Source organism: Neodiprion pinetum, chromosome 4 (genome assembly GCF_021155775.2).
Source record: "Neodiprion pinetum isolate iyNeoPine1 chromosome 4, iyNeoPine1.2, whole genome shotgun sequence".
NCBI classification, from domain to species: Eukaryota; Metazoa; Arthropoda; class Insecta; order Hymenoptera; family Diprionidae; genus Neodiprion; species Neodiprion pinetum.
The window spans coordinates 11,608,591-11,626,960 of NC_060235.2; the positions used below are offsets into that span (position 1 = coordinate 11,608,591).

The 18,370-nt window shown below is 50.9% G+C and overlaps 1 non-coding gene and 1 pseudogene across 1 annotated transcript; both read right to left on the reverse strand.

Annotated features, from left to right (window-relative positions):
- Positions 1-8,476: 8,476 nt before the first annotated feature.
- Positions 8,477-17,387, reverse strand: LOC138190945 (large subunit ribosomal RNA; annotated as a pseudogene).
- A 485-nt stretch (positions 17,388-17,872) lies between these two features.
- On the reverse strand, positions 17,873-18,027 carry LOC124218317 (5.8S ribosomal RNA). Its single transcript, XR_006883028.1, has one exon. It is a non-coding gene; the product is annotated as a 5.8S ribosomal RNA (ribosomal RNA).
- Between the last annotated feature and the right edge of the window lie 343 nt (positions 18,028-18,370).

Here is an 18,370-nt window from a genome sequence, read left to right on the forward strand (position 1 = left end):
CTACAAATTTTCAACACGATTGTCTCATAGATTAACGAGGAAATCACGGTTAAAGTCAGTACTGGTAACACGTCTTTCCCATTCGAGGCCAATAAAACGCACACGTTTTTTCTTGTCACAACTAACTGAGCCGCGCCAATCTGATGAAAAACTAACATTTGACAGAGCAAAAAATTAGAATTTTTTTTGTCTTGGATTCACACTTTTTCACTCATAGGACTTTTTGATAAACGCACACAAAGTTCAACATTTATCACGAAATTTCTGGCACGACGGTCGAGAGGGGAGCGTCGCGGCAACGTTGCAGTGAGACTGTGTCGGGTGTATATACGTGTACATTTTCGTATTCACTCTGCGACTGCGCGCGGTGTGTATACATGTACACTACAACATCTATTCGAGACTTTGCCCACTGCTATCCCCAATGTATTTATATGTACCCTGCTATATATATTCACCAATTAGATTCGGTGAAAATATACATAAAAACGGACAATTTTTCACTAAGAGAAATAATTAATCACATCCGTTTATTCTCAGTCATTTTCATTTGACATCATGTTTTGTTACACAGATTTATATTCAACGTAGAGTAGAAAAGTAAATCATGCAGTGAATAACAAAATCCAAAACTGAAGAAAATCTTTATAACGGCACAGATCTTTCGTCTTACAGATGTAACAAACTATCACAAGCATATTTCAGCTTATCACTCGTTCGCGTGAATCAATTTACGCTAACTAACGTTTTTTGCAAAAAAATCAGTAAGAGCCAGTAATATTCTTTTACTATCGGTGACTAGAGGCTTCTTATTGATTATTCGTTCTGATAATAAATTAACGACTCCATTTTTTCCACTAGTTTTTTGAACTTCTTTCAGTCTGTCGTACGTAATGCCAGCGCTGGCCATTTTTTTGAGCATTCCTGCCGATATAACATTTTTTAACGGCTCCAAATAAGGCAATGCCATCGCAACTTTTATGTTATGTATGCAATTATTCAATCTTACAATAAATCGTTTACATGTTGTGAAAAAACTGGCAATGTCAATAGCAACAACGCTGAGTTGTTCTAGTATTTCTACGTCATATAATGCATCGTGAAAACGTGTGTTGGTCTTTAAATTTAGAATATCTTCAGCTAATTTCTCTAGCTTGAACATTCCTGGTCTTTTTCGCTCGAGATAAATTTTTTTCAATAATGGCAACGTATCTGAAAAGCCAACGACAACTAATTGGAAGTCTTCAGTCATCGAATGACCGTTGGCAGCAAGGACTAAACGTGTTGCATAAAATGTGGCATTGTGAGCAACAAGTAGAAAAGGTTTTTTAAATAGTTTTAAGAATTCATAGAAAGCAACCAGCGCATCTTTAATGGGAATTGAATCAACTCTTTGACCATGTAAATGCAATTCTCCTGCCACATTGTTCAACCCAGTAATTGCAGATGCTCTCGCGTCTACTACTTGCGTTGGATTTACATATGAGCAAAATCTGAAACTCTGAGACTTAGCTGCAATTTGCGGTATGTCTGAAGAGTGAGACAATCCAGAAGTTCCGAGGTCAAAATATATTACTTCGTAGTTGTCGGGAATTAATTTTAAAAGTTTATTTTCGGACGGATCAGAGTAATTTGTACAAGCGATGTCTGTGTCAAACTCTAAACCACAACCTGACTAATATTGCACTCCTTCCGCTGTTTCACGTTTTTTTCGTGAATTTTACCTGTCTACGCGCAATTGCTTCCGTCTAGCTTTTGCAGCGGGCAATTTCTCTCAGGTCGATCTAGCTTTTCGTATGGCATCGCTTCTTTTCGCCAATTCTGATGTGAATACACCCGGTGTCATTTGTGCGTTTCTTTTCACATCACACACATATTTTTCACCTTTATTCAGAGAACAAACGCAAGCTGCATAGCGATAATCGCACGATTCGCTCAAAGAAAAACAGTCGCACTTACGTGCTTTTCGAGCCATCATTGAGTTCACACTCTCGTTAGTTTGGCTGAAGGCGCGTGCTGCAAATTTCGAAGCATTATCTGCATATTTCTTCAGCAGTTTCATCAATTGCTCATATAATTGACTATTTTTCAATTGCACTCGATGTTAGCCATTTTTTTCGGAACTACGTGCGCACCATATTCCACAATTTTCGTGGTTATCAAAAAAATGATCAGGCAATTTACGCAATGCAGCTGCAAGATCGGCGGTTTTTCCTTCGTTCTGCGCGCAACAATACGCAAAACAAGTTTTTATATGCTCAATGACATTTTTTCCTTCGAGTTTAGAGAAACGAGAACGCAGTGCATATAACTCGTTAGAGAAATTTGTCGTCAGATGATTGGAATCGGCCAGCTTGAAAATGTGCTGAGATCTCTCTCGGCGTATTGCTGCTATCGTTGAACAGTCTTCATCCCCGATGACAACTCGAATGTCGAGCCCTGCCTCCTTGAGAATACTGCTGCGATTGACTAATTGAGCTTCAACAGACGCTTCCATGGCCTTGGCGCTGCCATCATAATTCTGCCGACAGTCATGATCTACTTTTGGATATCCTAGATCGCATTTATTGCATTTACGATTGCGCGTTGCGAAATCTAATATTCTATTGCTGAGAAGCCCGATTATTGCGCCGTACCCGTTCAGACTATCGTAGCTGCGTCCGTTGCCACGCCTACTCCATCCCATGTCATACGATACAATTATATTTATGACATGACTCAGGGCGTTATCAAAATCTAGTCTATCAGTATCGTCGGTCCTAGGCCGCATGAAGTCTGCGAGGGGGTAAATTTCGTCCGTCATTTCCCGAGGCCTAAGAATTTTGAATAACAAAAAAAACCAATCACAATGCATTTTCCACCTTTCGAGTTTTTTTATTCTGTTTGTGTTCTATTTGATTATTTTTGTATTGGTCTTGTACATTCAATACTATATTAGAGATTGAGGGGTTCTAGGTTTGGTGTAATGGCTGTATATTTTTTTATCCATATAATTATTCAATATTATATTCATTTGTCTATTATAACGTTTGGTGTGTGAATAAAATTTTTTTTATACAGATCTCTGTTTCAAATCACCAAACTAATGTATTTATTCACGAATACGATATTGTTGGAATTATCACACTGAAGCTTAAAAAGTTAAGGTCCAACGTAAAATACGTTTTTTTTTTGATCGTTCGTTCAATTTCAAAAACCATGAAAATTCTCCTACCGATTTGTCTTTGGATCTTGAAAACAAATCGTTTTATTGTCCTGGCCAAATATTGAATGAGAATCTCGAGCTCGGCTCAAGAAAAAACAGAATCCCGTTGCATTCCAACGGTGCAAACTTCACCATGGTTTGGAATTAACCATTGAAATCTAACGGTATATTTGTATGTACAATTCATGCTGCGAGGTGCTTACAACCACTTATTAATTTAATGCCAACGTTGTTGACTTACATGCAATTGAGTAAGAAAAATTATCAATAGATTCTTGACATGGATAGTACGAATTCAGGTACGATAAAACGGAAATTTCATACGGGACTATTATTCCATGATAATACTGCAGTATCCTTGTTTGTTGTGCAATAATTCCACCAATATCCTTTTCATAAAAACAATCTTAGTTATGCCATTCAAGAGAATGAAATGTTCTGTCACAATGACAGAAAGCTGACAATTTATCACGCAGCGTATCGATATGCTCTACGACTAAGTTTTGTTCCTCCGCTGCTGCACCTTGGCAACTGTCCTTGGCAGCTTCTTCGATGAGTGAATCGATTTCACGTTCATAGCGCTTGTATGTTTTCTGACTCAAGACCGGCATATCTATGCACATTGCAATTTTCCTCAGTGCATTGCATCCTGCTCCGGAGTGAACGTCACCTGTGAATTCGCAGTTCGAGGTTAGGTTTTGAGATTAGATTCTCATTTCCAATGACAAAATTGAAGATATTCACTTTATGTATGCATAATCGATTAGTTATGAGGAGAAAATATCGAAGAGCACATAATAGTTGCATAATAACATACCAAGTACAGCTGCAGTGTTGGCGTCATAATAAAGATGACCGTCGTTGAAGTGTGACTTGCTTGAGTGGCATTTCGTTAGCGTGGAGCAAGTATCAAATTTCATAGTCCAAATGTGGTGAAAGCCCGTTGTTTTTTCTTCCACGATATGATTAAATGCCAATTGTTTTCTACAATTGCTGCATATCATGTTTTTGTTGACTTCATTAGGATCGATCAATCGCATGCCACGGAGGATGGTCGTTGGCTTCTCGATACGTGATACATCTGGCTTTTCTTTATTCCGCTCAATGAGCTTCAATCTACCAGCAACCACTGACTTTTTTTTCGGTTTCCCTTTATACCGTACCAAATTTTCTGTATTTACTTTCAACATAACTACACTTTTGTTTCGTAGAAAAATCACAGTACGCACAACGGTCTCTGGTATACACACGGTACTAGCGAGTCCGTGGCGGCCGACGCTGCGGTGTTGCCACGAGCGGTCTCCGCGCGTTGTTCATTGTGTGCGCCTATCGATGTAGTCATAGGCGAGCGTAAGTGAACTGTACTAGACCAAAAGTTGACGCTAGATTCGGGAAATCGCGTATGCAGAACATTACTTTTCTCGTCCTTGAATAGCAGATCAGTCATTTATAATAAACATATATGCATCAATACATAAGATTGAATCAATTGAGACCCTGCGACTGATTTTGTTTTTGCATTGCAATTATTGAAAAATACAGCAAGTGGATTAACTTTTGGAGCCGTTCGGTCTGTAGTTATGCCCAAATGATCCGTTCGCGGGTTCACCTACAGAAACCTTGTTACGACTTCCACCTCCCCTAAATAATAAAGTTTGGACATCTTTCCGGCAACATTGGCAATGCCGAGATATTGCCACGTACCGGTTCGAAGACCTCCTGAAATCATATGATCGGTAGTAGCGACAGAAAGTGTGTACAAAGGGCAGGGACCTAATGAACGTGAGTTACTGACTCGCGCTCACTGAAAATTCCTTGTTTCTGGGAAATCATTGCAAGCCCGAATTCCTGGCACAAACAAGGTTCACCGGGTTACCCAGGCCTTTCAGCCAGGGACGACATGCTGATTCCTCCAGTGTAGTGTGCGTGCGTCCCAGAACATCTAAGGGCATCACAGATCTGTTATGGCGCAATCTCGTGCGGTAGAAGCCGCCTTTCCCTTCAAGAAGATTCATTCGTACGCAGGTAGTGAAAACCGCTCAATCGAGGCCGGGGGCCTTGTATATACCGGAAATTACGCCTGTTCAGCAGGCTAGAGTCTCGTCAGTTGGCAAAATCATCTAGAGAAATCAATCCACCAGGTAAGAACGGCCATGCACCACCGCCCACCGAATCAAAAGAGAGCTCTCAATCTGTCCATATTTCCGGTGTCCGGACCTGGTGATGTTTCCCATGTTGAGTCAAATTAAGCCGCAGGCTTCACTCCTGGTGGTGCACTTTCGTCAATTCCTCTAGGCTTCTGCTTTGCAACCATACTTCCCCCAGAATCCCAAAGGCTTTGGTTTCCCAAAACTGCTCGCCGAGTCATCGGGAAAACTTCAACGAATCGTCAGCTGGCATTGTCTATGGTTAGGACTAGGAAGGTATCTGATCGCCTTTGGAAATCTAACTCTTGTTCTTGACTAAAAAAAAACATTTTTGGCAAATGCTTTGGCTTCTGTCCGTCATGTGACGATCCATGGATTTCGAATCTGACGTCGCAATATAAATGCCGCTATCTGTCCCTATCAATCGCATCCTCGGGTTTCCGAAAACCAACAAAATAGCATCAAGGTCCTATTCCATCATTCCATGCATACAGTATATACGCAAAAATAGCCTGTTTTGAGCACTCTGATTTGTTAAGAGTGAACGTAGCTACCCACCTTGACACTCAGTAAAAAGTATCGCGATAGGATATTAGTTGAGCCGCCACGAAGGGCTAAGCCCAGTGGTCGTATGTCCCACAATCATGCCAGTTAGACACCGCGAGCGGTGAACCGACAGCGTGGGACACAGATTCAACTACGAGCTTTTTAACCGCAACAACTTCAATATACGCTATTGGAGCTGGAATCACCGCGGCTGCTGGCACCAGACTTGCCCCCCAATGGATCCTTGTCAAATGATTCAAAGTGTACTTATTCCGATTACGGGGCCTCGGATGAGTCCCGTATCGTTATTTTTCGTCACTACCTCCCCGTGCCGGAAGTGGGTAATTTGCGCGCCTGCCGCCTTCCTTGGATGTGGTAGCCGTTTCTCAGGCTCCCTCTCCGGAATCGAACCCTGATTCCCCGTTACCCGTTACAACCATGGTAGGCGCAGAGCCTACCATCGACAGTTGAAAAGGCAGACATTTGGAAGAAGCGTCGCCGGTACAAGACCGTGCGATCAGCCCAAAGTTATTCAGAGACATCAAGGTAAACGGCGGACGGGACGTAATCGCCGCCGATTGATTTTAATCTAATGAAAGCATTCCTTACATCTGTGGTCAGAACTCTGTTTGCGTGTGTTAGCTCTAGAATCGCCACAGTTATCCAAGTAAATGTATGTACGATCCAAGAAATCATAACTGATTGAATAAGACATTTGCAGTTTCACGTCAATTAAGCACTGAGACATGCTTGGCTTAATCTTTAAGACAAGCATATGACTACTGGCAGGATCAACCAGGGAGCTTCGATACAAAATCTCGGCTCGGACGTGCGCCACCTATCGCCAGCCGGGTCTCTCAGCCCGGTCAGCGGTGCGTCTACTGTGTGTTTCGGGACTGCCCGCAGGCAGCCTCGTTTCCGTGTGCCGCCACCTTCACACTCGGCTTATAAGCGTTTGAACAATCTCGAGTACATGTCAGCTAGATTAAAAACGTCTGGGAAACATGAATAAATCTTTGATCTCCGATTATATACTCAGAAAGAAGCAGGTTGGTGCGTGCGATGAAACGTTCCGCTATCGTGTTTCATGGGAGCCAGACTTCTTGCTACCGCGTCAAGGGCCATTCGGTCTGAGACAAGGACTCGCGGTAATGCAGTGACGATCATAAAGTGAAACGAGTCCAGTAGTTTCTTTGGTATGAGCCACGAAACGGTCCGCGAACGCCCGCTCATGGTCTACATTGATGTACGGATCGTGCGCGCGCACATACCGGTACGGTGTAGCCGGCGGACGACGGGAGGTCAGCTCGACCAACTTGCTTCTCTTACTAGCAGGAGCCTGGACGCTAGGACGTCGGCGCCGAAACGGGAGTAGCACCGTCGGCTCACGGGGCGAAACCTCCGCCGGCTATTAAAAAAATTTGAAACTCCGGAAACCCGGTCGAAATTTACCGAGACGCATTTGACGAAGTTCCGACAGGCTTCCGGCCCAGATCGACTTTGGGAGGTCGCGCATCGCCTCCCGCTGGACTCGGACCGAAAATTTCACAAGTCCCGTCGGCCGCTGATTGAATTCGAAACGCGGCGCATTGCCTCCCGCTCGACTCGGACCGAAAACTTCACAAGTCCCGTCGGCCATTGATTAAATTCGGAACGCGGCGCATCGCCTATTGCTCCACTTAGACCGAAATTTCATCAAGTTCCGTCGGCCCCGTATCGACTCCGGGGCGCCGCGCATCGCCTTCTGCTCGAATCGTACCGAAATTTTTAAACTGCCTTCGGCCCCGTATCGACTCCGGGACGCCGCGCGTCGCCTTTCGCTCGCCTCGGACCGAAATTTTCACAAGTCCCGTCGGCCCGGATCGACTCCGGTACGCCGCGCGTCGCTTTTCGCTCGACTCGGACCGAAATTTTCACAAGTCCGGTCGGCCCGTATCGACTCCGGGACGCCGCGCGTCGCCTCTCGGTCGACTCGGACCGAAATTTTCACAAGTGTCCCGTCGCGCCGCATCGGGGGTCGGTCCGCCCGCCGTCGTCCCATCGGCCCCGGGACGCAGCGCATTGCCTTTCGGTCGACTCGGACGAAAATTTTCACAAGTCCCGCCGTGCCACGGTCGGTTCGCGGGGCTAGCGCCGACTATCGCGGGACGCGGTGCATTGCCTATTCGTCGCCTGGGACGAAAAAAATTCCCAAGTCCCTTGGGGCTCGAGGACGACGGCCGACGGTCGACGTATCGTCGAAAGAATAATTACGGCCTATAATACCGTCGCCGAATCCCGCGACGTACCGAGGGGGTCCACCGGTCCCTCCGGTCGCGCTTGTCGGCCTTGCGTTCGCCCACCGGCGATCCGAGCTGCTGCCTCGGATATATCTTGAGTGGCAACGGGTACGGGAAAAAAATTTTCTTTTCTAAGTCCCCGCACTCGCATTGCCATCGCACCCGCTCGGCGAGCAGAGCACGGCCGCACCGTTCCGCCCGCGACTCGTCCGACATGGGACGAGCGACGCGTCGCGTGACCGGCGTCGAGCCAGCGCTCTGCAAACACAAACACATTAGGGCCTCGTCTAACCGACAAGACGAATTCCCAAGCCAAGGGCTGAATCTCAACAGATCGCAGCGTGGTAACTGCTCTACCGAGTACAACACCCCGCCAGTTACCTAAGTCGTCTACAGAAGATTCCGAGTCTCGACATCGAACTGGATGACCCATGATCGACCGTTCGAGGCCAGACCGACGAGCGGGAAGATCCCGACGAAGGCCGAAGACCCCGCCCGGCAAACAGGGCTCGTGCGACGACCGGTCCGTAGACCGGCCACCTAGTAAAGTCACATTGTTTTGAGCCTTTCGACCCACGAAACTCCTAGAAATATCGTTGCCCCCTTTGACTAGAGAGGATACGGCCTTAGAGGCGTTCAGGCATAATCCCACGGATGGTAGCTTCGCACCACTGGCCGCTCGACCAAGTGCGTGAACCAAATGTCCGAACCTGCGGTTCCTCTCGTACTGAGCAGAATTACTATCGCAACGACGAGTCATCAGTAGGGTAAAACTAACCTGTCTCACGACAGTCTAAACCCAGCTCACGTTTCCTATTGGTGGGTGAACAATCCAACGCTTGGCGAATTCTGCTTCGCAATGATAGGAAGGGCCGACATCGAAGGATCAAAAAGTGACGTCGCTATGAACGCTTGGCCGCCACAAGTCAGTTATCCCTGTGGTATTTTTTCTGACACCTCTTGCTGAAAACTCTTCAAGCCAAAAGGATCGATAGGCCGTGCTTTCGCAGTCTCTATGCGTACTGAACATCGAGATCATGCCAGCTTTTGCCCTTTTGCTCCACGCGAGGTTTTTGTCCTCGCTGAGCTGGCCTCAGGACACCTGCGTTATTCTTTGACAGATGTACCGCCCCAGTCAAACTCCCCGCCTGGCAGTGTCTTCGAATCGGATCACGCGGGAGTATGATCGACGATCGGCCGAAGCCTCACGCCACTCTTACACGCTAGGCTCTAGAACACCGTGTCAGCCGGGACGAAAGTCTTTGACGCACGCGCTCCGCCTAACCGAGTAAGTAAAGAAACGATGAAAGTAGTGGTATTTCACCGGCGATGTTGCCACCTCCCACTTATGCTACACCTCTCATGTCTTCTTACAGTGCCAGACTAGAGTCAAGTTCAACAGGGTCTTCTTTCCCCGCTAATTTTTCCAAGCTTGTTCCCTTGGCAGTGGTTTTGCTAGATAGTTGATAGGGACAGTGGGAATCTCGTTAATCCATCCATGCGCGTCACTTATTAGATGACGAGGCATTTGGCTATACCCTGCGCACAGTTGTGTGAACAACCAGCGGACTTTCCCGGGGTGGAAGTTTCCCGGGTAAACTTAACAAATCAAGTTAACAAAATAAAATATATACAAAAACAGCTCAACAGGTTTTAGTCTTGGAATGGCGTTATCTCGCCAACCTTGTTTCCATACTCTACGTAGGAATGGTATTAGCCTGGTGGGACAGCTTCCTCGCGGAAGCGCCCACCATATTGATATGTCAGCGCATATTGTGTCAAGAAATAAAATGAATAAATAAATCAAATATATATAAAATCAAAGGGAGATGTTCCAAGACATCATCTCCCAGTCCAGGGTTAAAGGCGATCTAGCGACTCTGTATAGAGGAGTGCAAACCACTGCCAAGGTGCCTATCGGCCTTGGAAAAATCAGATGAACGGAGTCCCAATGTGTGCTTGTTGGGAAAGCGGGACTTAGCCGTCACCCTAGGGTGACGTTACCAGGGATACCGCGTGGAGGTGTCCGCTCCGGAGCTCAGTGACTCGCCATTTGTGCTGGTCGTTAAGTTTGAGCGCCGGCTCCGCCGCCGTATCCCAACGAGGCCTCTGAAGACTCTCGTCGAAGAAGCCCCGCGTCCGTACGACTTGCAGCCATCTGTTCGAGTGACGTATGGGTCTGTCATGCGGCGGCCTCTACTTGCTCGCCACCCTTACGTATCAATTAACAGACGGGGATATGGGTCCGAGCAATGATTACAGGCACTCGGACCCGTCTGCGTTCAAGACGACACAATAATAAATAATATATAGATGTCAAATATTAAAAGTGCGTCGTGTAGAGTCAACCGCATCGAAAGTCAAAAGCCGGCGGGCGAGTGCTCCATGTCCCAGGGGGCCCGAAGGCCACACAAGGGTTAGCACACGCCCGACCGGCTGCTAGGTATCCATGAAGGTACCTAGTATATCGATGGAGCTCAGAAGAGCCATCATCGATATTGTCAGCAGGTCCCCCTTACTGAAGCCGAGCTGTTTCAGGGATTGGACCGTGCTGACAGGTAACGCGCCTCTGGAGCCCACCACGATGGGAATAACTCTAGCCTTGCGGGCGTTGAGTTGGCGCTTGAGTACATTCAATAATGGAGTGTAGTTCTCGATCTTCTCTGTGGCTGCCCTGGCACGGGAGTCTCTGTTCTCGTACCGGACGGTTACGTCGAGCACGAGAACCCCTTCCTCATTCGAATGAACGACGAGGTCGGGTTTGAGCCTACTCCCCTGGACAACCACTTGCGGCTCGACCATCACCGCACATCTAACGGCCAGCCGAGCGCGCAGAAGATCTTTTATCTCATCGTGGTCATCGTGGCGTACCATTCTTTTAGCCTTAGTGTGGACGCACTGGCCAAGAATGTGCCCCAGAGTTTCATCAGGCCCCTGGCATAGCCTACAAGCGGCGTTCACTCTGCCGTCCTTTAGCTTCATGAAGGCTCTCGTCGGAACCGTGTTGGTTCGCAACTTGATGCCATCAATCACCTTGGACGGTTTCATGAGGCCGCTTTGCCTCAGCCATTGGTTCGCGATTGGCTGGGCTGCAACGTCATCGACTCCCTGTCCCTGCCAGACCTGTTTGGCCCAGCTCTGACGATAGCCCTGCTTGAGCCTGGTCTTGTAAAGATCGAGCTCTTGCAGAGACAATGGCCTGGAGAGTCTCAGTGCCTTGGCGTATGTCTCAAGCCGCCTTTGCGAGTCCTTCGATCCGAGGGCTCCACTCACGATCGGGTCTACGGAGTCCCGCGCCTTGATGGCATTGCGCAGGGCTTCTATGTATATTATCTTTCCCAGCTCGGGAAGACCCAAGCCCCCCTCGCGCCTCGGAGTGTAAAGAAACTTTTCACTGTTCGAGGGCGTGAGGTGCAGGATCTCCCGAGCACTGGTACGGATCAACCGATCGATTCGTTGAAGAGCGGCCCTAGGGGAAGGACTGCTAATCAAGCCGTAGGTGAACCTAGGCAGAATATAAGTTTGCAGAAGATCGATCTTCTGCATTGGCTTGAGAGGAAGCGCTCGGATTCTCCCGATTGCCTCCTCCAGAGGCCTAATTCCAAACGCGTTGAGTATGCCGCTCCAGGGCGAGACGTTTACCCCCAGATATCGCAGGGCGTCCTCGGGTGGCGCATACGGAACTGCTCGATTATGAACCGTAATGTGCGGGTCCCTGAGGAACCAGGTCTTGCCACCTGGGACATACTCAAAGCAAGCGCACTTCTCGACAGAGAGCTGCATGCCGAGTCTCTCCAGGTACTCACTCACCGTCTTGATCTGCCGGTGTACCGCTTTTGCGTCGCTTGACGAGAGGACAAGATCATCCGCGAACGCCAGCACCGATAGGTTTTGGTTGTTCACGGATATGCCCAACGTTTCGCTCTGCAGGCGTTCAAGCAGGGGTTCGATGACGAGGTTGAAGATGAGAGGGGACAGCGGGTCGCCCTGCTTTACTCCTCTCAACCGTTCAATTTGTACCTCGCCATCCTGCGACTTGATGGTCGTGCCGCAGCCCCTGTACGTATCGGCCCCATAGGCGGCAATCGACGGTGGGATACCCTTTCTCTCCAGGCTTTGTGCGATGGAGGAGTGAGGGACAGTGTCAAAGGCTTTTGCGACATCCAAAATGGATATCACGCCGCCCTCCACTTTTGCGTTCAATAGGGCCGCCTGCAACAATTCAATGTTCGCATGGCAGCCATTCTCCTCCGTAAATCCCTTCTGCCGGCAGTCCAGCGTCAAGACGCCTCTCAGTCTACGATCGAGCAAGGATGAAAACATCCTGCTGATCATCGAGCTGATGGTGATTGGCCTCCAGTTCTTAACGTCTGAGGCGTCTTTGCCGGCTTTCGGGATAAGCGTAGTTCTGTTCGTTCTCCATGCCTTGGGATAGTGTCGGGCATGGAGCAGAACATTGAAAAGCCTAGAGAGGGCAACGCACGCTTGCTTGGTTTGGAGGTCCGCTTGCGTCACTCCGTCAGGTCCAGCAGCCGACCCAGAACCGGTCTTGGCGAGTTTCCTCTCTACTTCCAAGGCGGTCACCGGGATCAGAAGGCGTTCGATTGACACAAACTCTGTTACCCCAGAGGGGAGAGTTATGTCTGGTCCCGGTTCGCCCCAAAGCTGCTCGTAGAGCTGTCGCATTGGCCCAACAGGTGGGCTTTGGCTAGGCTCCAGAACAGAGAAATCGCTAGACACTACTGCCTCTGCCAGACGCTTCGGATTGTTGTTATACAAGTCCTGGCATCTGGCGTAGGCGAACTTCTTTCGAGCGGTTCTGTTGGGTGGCTTCTGCCTTGCCTGACGGTGACTACGTGTCAAGCGCGGCCCTCTCGGTGCTCTCGAGCCAGGCTTGATCCGGCGTACCAGTCCGTCATACAGGGCATCGATGCTTTGCTCCGAAAAGTCGTTAGCGTCGAGAAGCCGCAGGAAGGAGCTGGTCCATTCGGACCATTCGCCTGCCTCACCGTAATTCCTGCGGGCCTCTCTAATGAGTGGTGCGTCCTCTGGTCCTATAGGGCGATCGGGTACCAGAGGCTCACTCGTTACATGCACGGCCAGTATCGCAGCAGTGTCTTCAGCTTCCCCCAGATTCGGCGGAACAGGATTGTGGTCCTGGTCCTCTTCCTCATGGGTTGGCTCTGCTCCGGCTCGCACTCTACGTTCCTTTTGATCGCGGATTCGCCGGCGTGCAACTGATATCTGTTTGTACGATCGGTCGGGAAAGAACTCGCTGAGCTTTACGTTTATGAGGCGCTCGGCGCCAAAACGCACCTCAAGTGTAGCCAGGAGTTCGAGTTCCTCTTCCGACCAGACCGTGGCCTTTCGGCCGCTTGGAGCCGCCGGTTTCTCCGCGATTGCAACTCGCTTTTCGTTTCTCAAGACGGACTGTACATGTCTCTCGTGTGTAGACAGACCCCTCTGAGTCTCGAAAGTCAGGTCGCAGAGGGCGCAGGGAAACGGTTCCGGCGCTTCGTTCACTTGTTGAGGCGCACATTTCGTTATGTGTGTGCGCCACCCATGAACCCTGTCGAAAGTTCGGTTGCAGACTTCGCACTGCCAGAGAGTGCAGACCGTGGGATGCTCCTCTCTGATGTGCTTGTCAAGCTGCTTGCTCTCGGTACAGATTATGGTCTGACCGTGTTGCAAGCATTTTGGGCAACGCTGTACTTTACGCAGCGCCCCAACCAGGACGAAGCGCTCTGTGGCACGGATAAGATTAGGGTCGTCTGCCCTCGCGCTCTGGCCCGCTACGAGGGGACGACCAGGTGGCCTGTTGGACGGGCCTGGTTGATCACATAGGGCGGCATCACTCCCCGCCGCTACATCCGCACCTTCGGCAATTAACTCTGCCACGACTGACACATCCCGAGCGGCGTTGGGTGTGTCAGCCGCCTCCGAGGCATCGTGAAGGATACGATTCATGGTGCTCAGATAAATACTGATGCCGAGGTCCCCCCCGGTCACCAGGAGCTTTTGCGGCAGCATCCAAACCGGGACGCTTACGGCGGTCCTTGCCGAGCGCACCGGTTGTCTCTCCAACCGCCAATCCTTGAAAGGAAAGGTACCCACTCTGGTTTCGAGGCCCCCTGGTCACTTCACAGGGGAATGTGCCTGGGTCCAGCACATTGGCTGGCGTCAGGATGCTTGCCGGGCACCGCAAACAGCGCGCATTGTACCGCTGGAGCGGCACACATGCACCACGAGGAGGGACCTGTACCTCCTACCGTTTGCGCTTGCTGTTATCGACAACCGGTTCTAGACCGGGAGTCCGTGTTCGGGGGTCACTAACGAGAAAAGCCCGAGCGCAAAACAGACAGTATGTCTGTATTCCCAGCACACCGCCTGGCTGCAGCGGCAAGACAATTCAGCGGAAGCGTGTACGTCAGTCACGTCGGGTATCGCGGCGGGCCATATACTTTCCTAAAGAAAGTGATAGTTACTCCCGCCGTTTACCCGCGCTTGCTTGAATTTCTTCACGTTGACATTCAGAGCACTGGGCAAAAATCACATTGCGTCAACACCCGCTAGGGCCATCGCAATGCTTTGTTTTAATGAGACAGTCGGATTCCCCCAGTCCGAGCCAGTTCTGAGCTGACCGTTGAAAGGCGGCCGATGAGGACGACGGCAACAGCGAACCGCCGCCGAAGCCTCGCAGCCAGGAAGATCCGCGGGAGGCCAAGGCACGGGACCGAGCTTGGATCCGGTTATTACCATCACCTCGCCCAGGCCCGGCACGTCAGCCAAACTCGCTTCCCGACCAAGCCCGACACGCCCCGATCCTCAGAGCCAATCCTTATTCCGAAGTTACGGATCCAATTTGCCGACTTCCCTTACCTACATTAGTCTATCGACTGGAGGCTCTTCACCTTGGAGACCTGCTGCGGATATGAGTACGAACCAGCGTGAGACCTCCACGTGGCCCTCTTCTGGATTTTCAAGGTCCGAGGGGAAGATCCGGACACCGCCGCAACTGCGGTGCTCTTCGCGTTCCAAACCCTATCTCCCTGCTAGAGGATTCCAGGGAACTCGAACGCTTATACAAAAAAGAAAACTCTTTCCGGATCTCCCGACGGCGTCTCCAGGTCTTTTTGGGTTACCCCGACGAACTCTCTTGCGAGGGCCCGACTTGTAAACGGTTCCGCTGCCGGGTTCCGGAATAGAAACCGGATTCCCTTTCGCCCGACGGGTGTGTCACATTTCAAACCGCGCGCGCCCACGCCGGGGGAACGCCGAGCAAGGCCCGAAGTTCGCACAATCACCGGCGTCACGACGCGCGTGTCAAGCATAGAAATACACCAACATCGTCATCGGATTTCTCCTAGGGCTTAGGATCGACTGACTCGTGTGCAACGGCTGTTCGCACGAAACCCTTCTCCACGTCAGTCCTCCAGGGCCTCGCTGGAGTATTTGCTACTACCACCAAGATCTGCACCGACGGCGGCTCCAGGCAGGCTCACGCCCAGACCCTTCTGCGCACACCGCCGCGACCCTCCTACTCGTCAGGGCTTCATGACGGCCTAGACCGACTCGTATGCCGCTGACGGCCAAGTATAGGCGCGACGCTTCAGCGCCATCCATTTTCAGGGCTAGTTATTTCGGCAGGTAAGTTGTTACACACTCCTTAGCGGATTCCGACTTCCATGGCCACCGTCCTGCTGTCTTAAGCAACCAACGCCTTTCATGGTATCCCATAAGCGTCGACTTTGGCGCCTTAACTCGGCGTTTGGTTCATCCCACAGCGCCAGTTCTGCTCACCAAAAGTGGCCCACTTGGCACTCTGATCCGAGATCTCGTGGCTTCATAGTTCAAGCAAGCCAGAGATCTCACCCATTCAAAGTTTGAGAATGGGTTGAGGTCGTTTCGGCCCCAAGGCCTCTAATCATTCGCTTTACCGGATGAGACTCGTGTACGTTTTGTACGCGAGTGCCAGCTATCCTGAGGAAAACTTCGGAGGGAACCAGCTACTAGATAGTTCAATTAGTCTTTCGCCCCTATACCCAGTTCCGACGATCGATTTGCACGTCAGAATCGCTACGGACCTCCATCAGGGTTTCCCCTGACTTCGTCCTGACCAGGCATTGTTCACCATCTTTCGGGTCCCAACGTGTACGCTCTGGGTGCGCCTCTTCTCGCAGTGAGCACAAGACGCCCCGGGAGTGCGGGGCCGCATCGTGACGCGGCCCATCCTCCCTCGGTCAGCGCCGGGCTGACCTTTACTTTCATTTCGCCTTTAGGTTTGCTCGTCCCAATGACTCGCGTACATGTTAGACTCCTTGGTCCGTGTTTCAAGACGGGTCCTAGAAGTTCCCAAAGCAATAGCGTCACCGACCGGTATTTGATAATTCGAACGAGCCAGCCAGAGGACACCGCCAGCCAACAGCTGGCCAGGCCCGGGGACGGCGCTAGGTCCGACCACCGGGAATCGCTGACCGCGCTTGCGACGGGCCCGACGCAGTTCAATGCGGCTCTATACCGTGCGTGTACCGCCGGGCAGCCGGACGGGCAACCGGATGTCTGCCCCGACGAGAACGCCGAGACAGGCAGCCGACCGGGCCTTAGACCGACACCCAACGGGTCGCGACGTCCTACTAGGGGAGAAGTGCACGCCGGCGCCGCCGGACATTGCACCGCGACCGAGTGCCGTGGACGCGAGGTCCCGACATCACGAGCCGCGGCGAAGCCTGCGTCGCTGACGATGTATCTTCCCGTTCGATCTTTCGGGTTTCTCAGGTTGACCCCTGAGCGGTTTCACGTACTCTTGAACTCTCTCGTCAAAGTTCTTTTCAACTTTCCCTCACGGTACTTGTTCGCTATCGATCTCGTGGTCATATTTAGCCTGAGATGGAGTTTACCACCCACTTAGAGCTGCACTCTCAAGCAACACGACTCTGAGGAGAGATCCTCCCGTGGCGCGTCCCGGTCACTACGGGCCTGGCACCCTCTGCGGGTAAGTGGCCCCATTCAAGATGGACTTGGACGCGGGCCGACGCCCCAGGATAAAAAAATCCTCCCAAACACTACATTTCCCGGCGGCAGAACCGCGGGATTCAGTGCTGGGCTGTTTCCTGTTCGCTCGCCGCTACTAAGGAAATCCTAGTTAGTTTCTTTTTCTTCGCTTAGTAATATGCTTGAATGCAGCGGGTAGTCTCGCCTGCTCTAAGGTCGTCGTAAGATTGCAAGTCCGTCGTCGGCGACGGCCGTTTGTTCAAAAACAGCACCGTCGACACGGACGAGGACACAACGTATCTTTTGTACGTTCGAGCCACGGAAACGACCGTAAACACGCCCGCCGTACGGGAGACTCGTGAGCCCCCCCGCGGCGAAGCGTGGACGGAACTTCATCACATGAGCGGCAAACCGACCGCGCGCGGTCTGTGTGTCGCCGTGCCGAATTCGTTCGTTCTCTCGACTATCGCTAGCACCGGAACGTGACAAACGGCAGCGACACCTCGACCCCGCGATCTGCGGCGACGCGTTGTGACCGTGACATACGTGTTCGTTTGAGGCGACGCGACCCGTTGCCGCGCGACCGGCTTGCGAGACGGGCTGCGAACGCCCAGTCATTCGCTCGCGAGGGCACGGTGCGCTGTGTTCCCCCGGGGGGGTTTTTTGCAGCACCGTCGCCTACGAAGCAGTCTGTCGTTGTTAAACGACCCTCAGCCAGGCGTGGTCCGGGAATTGTATCCGTGGACCGCTATGTGCGTTCGAAATGTCGATGTTCATGTGTCCTGCAGTTCACAAGTTGACGCGCACTTAGCTGCGTTCTTCATCGACCCACAAGCCAAGTGATCCACCGTTCAGTGTAATCATATATGTGAATTTTGCATCAAAAATGCTAAAATTACGGTTGTTACCGGCTTTCTGTGGTCGTGAGCGCGGCGCCGCGTGCGTCAGCCCTTGCGCGGTTGCGCGCGGGAAGGAACGCGCGCCGCGCGTCAAATTTTGTTCGTGCGATAGTTCAAGAGCCGACGTCGCCTCGAGTTCACGGGTCGTCTGCTAGAATTAACCGGCGCCGGACCCGATCGGCTCGCAATGCAAACGATTGACGGCGGACAGCAGTGGGCCGCGTCAGCGAGTCCCGAGCATCGCTGCCCTCGACGCTGACGCGAGCTTCCTCGTACGGGCAAAGATTCTCTCCGAAGCCTACC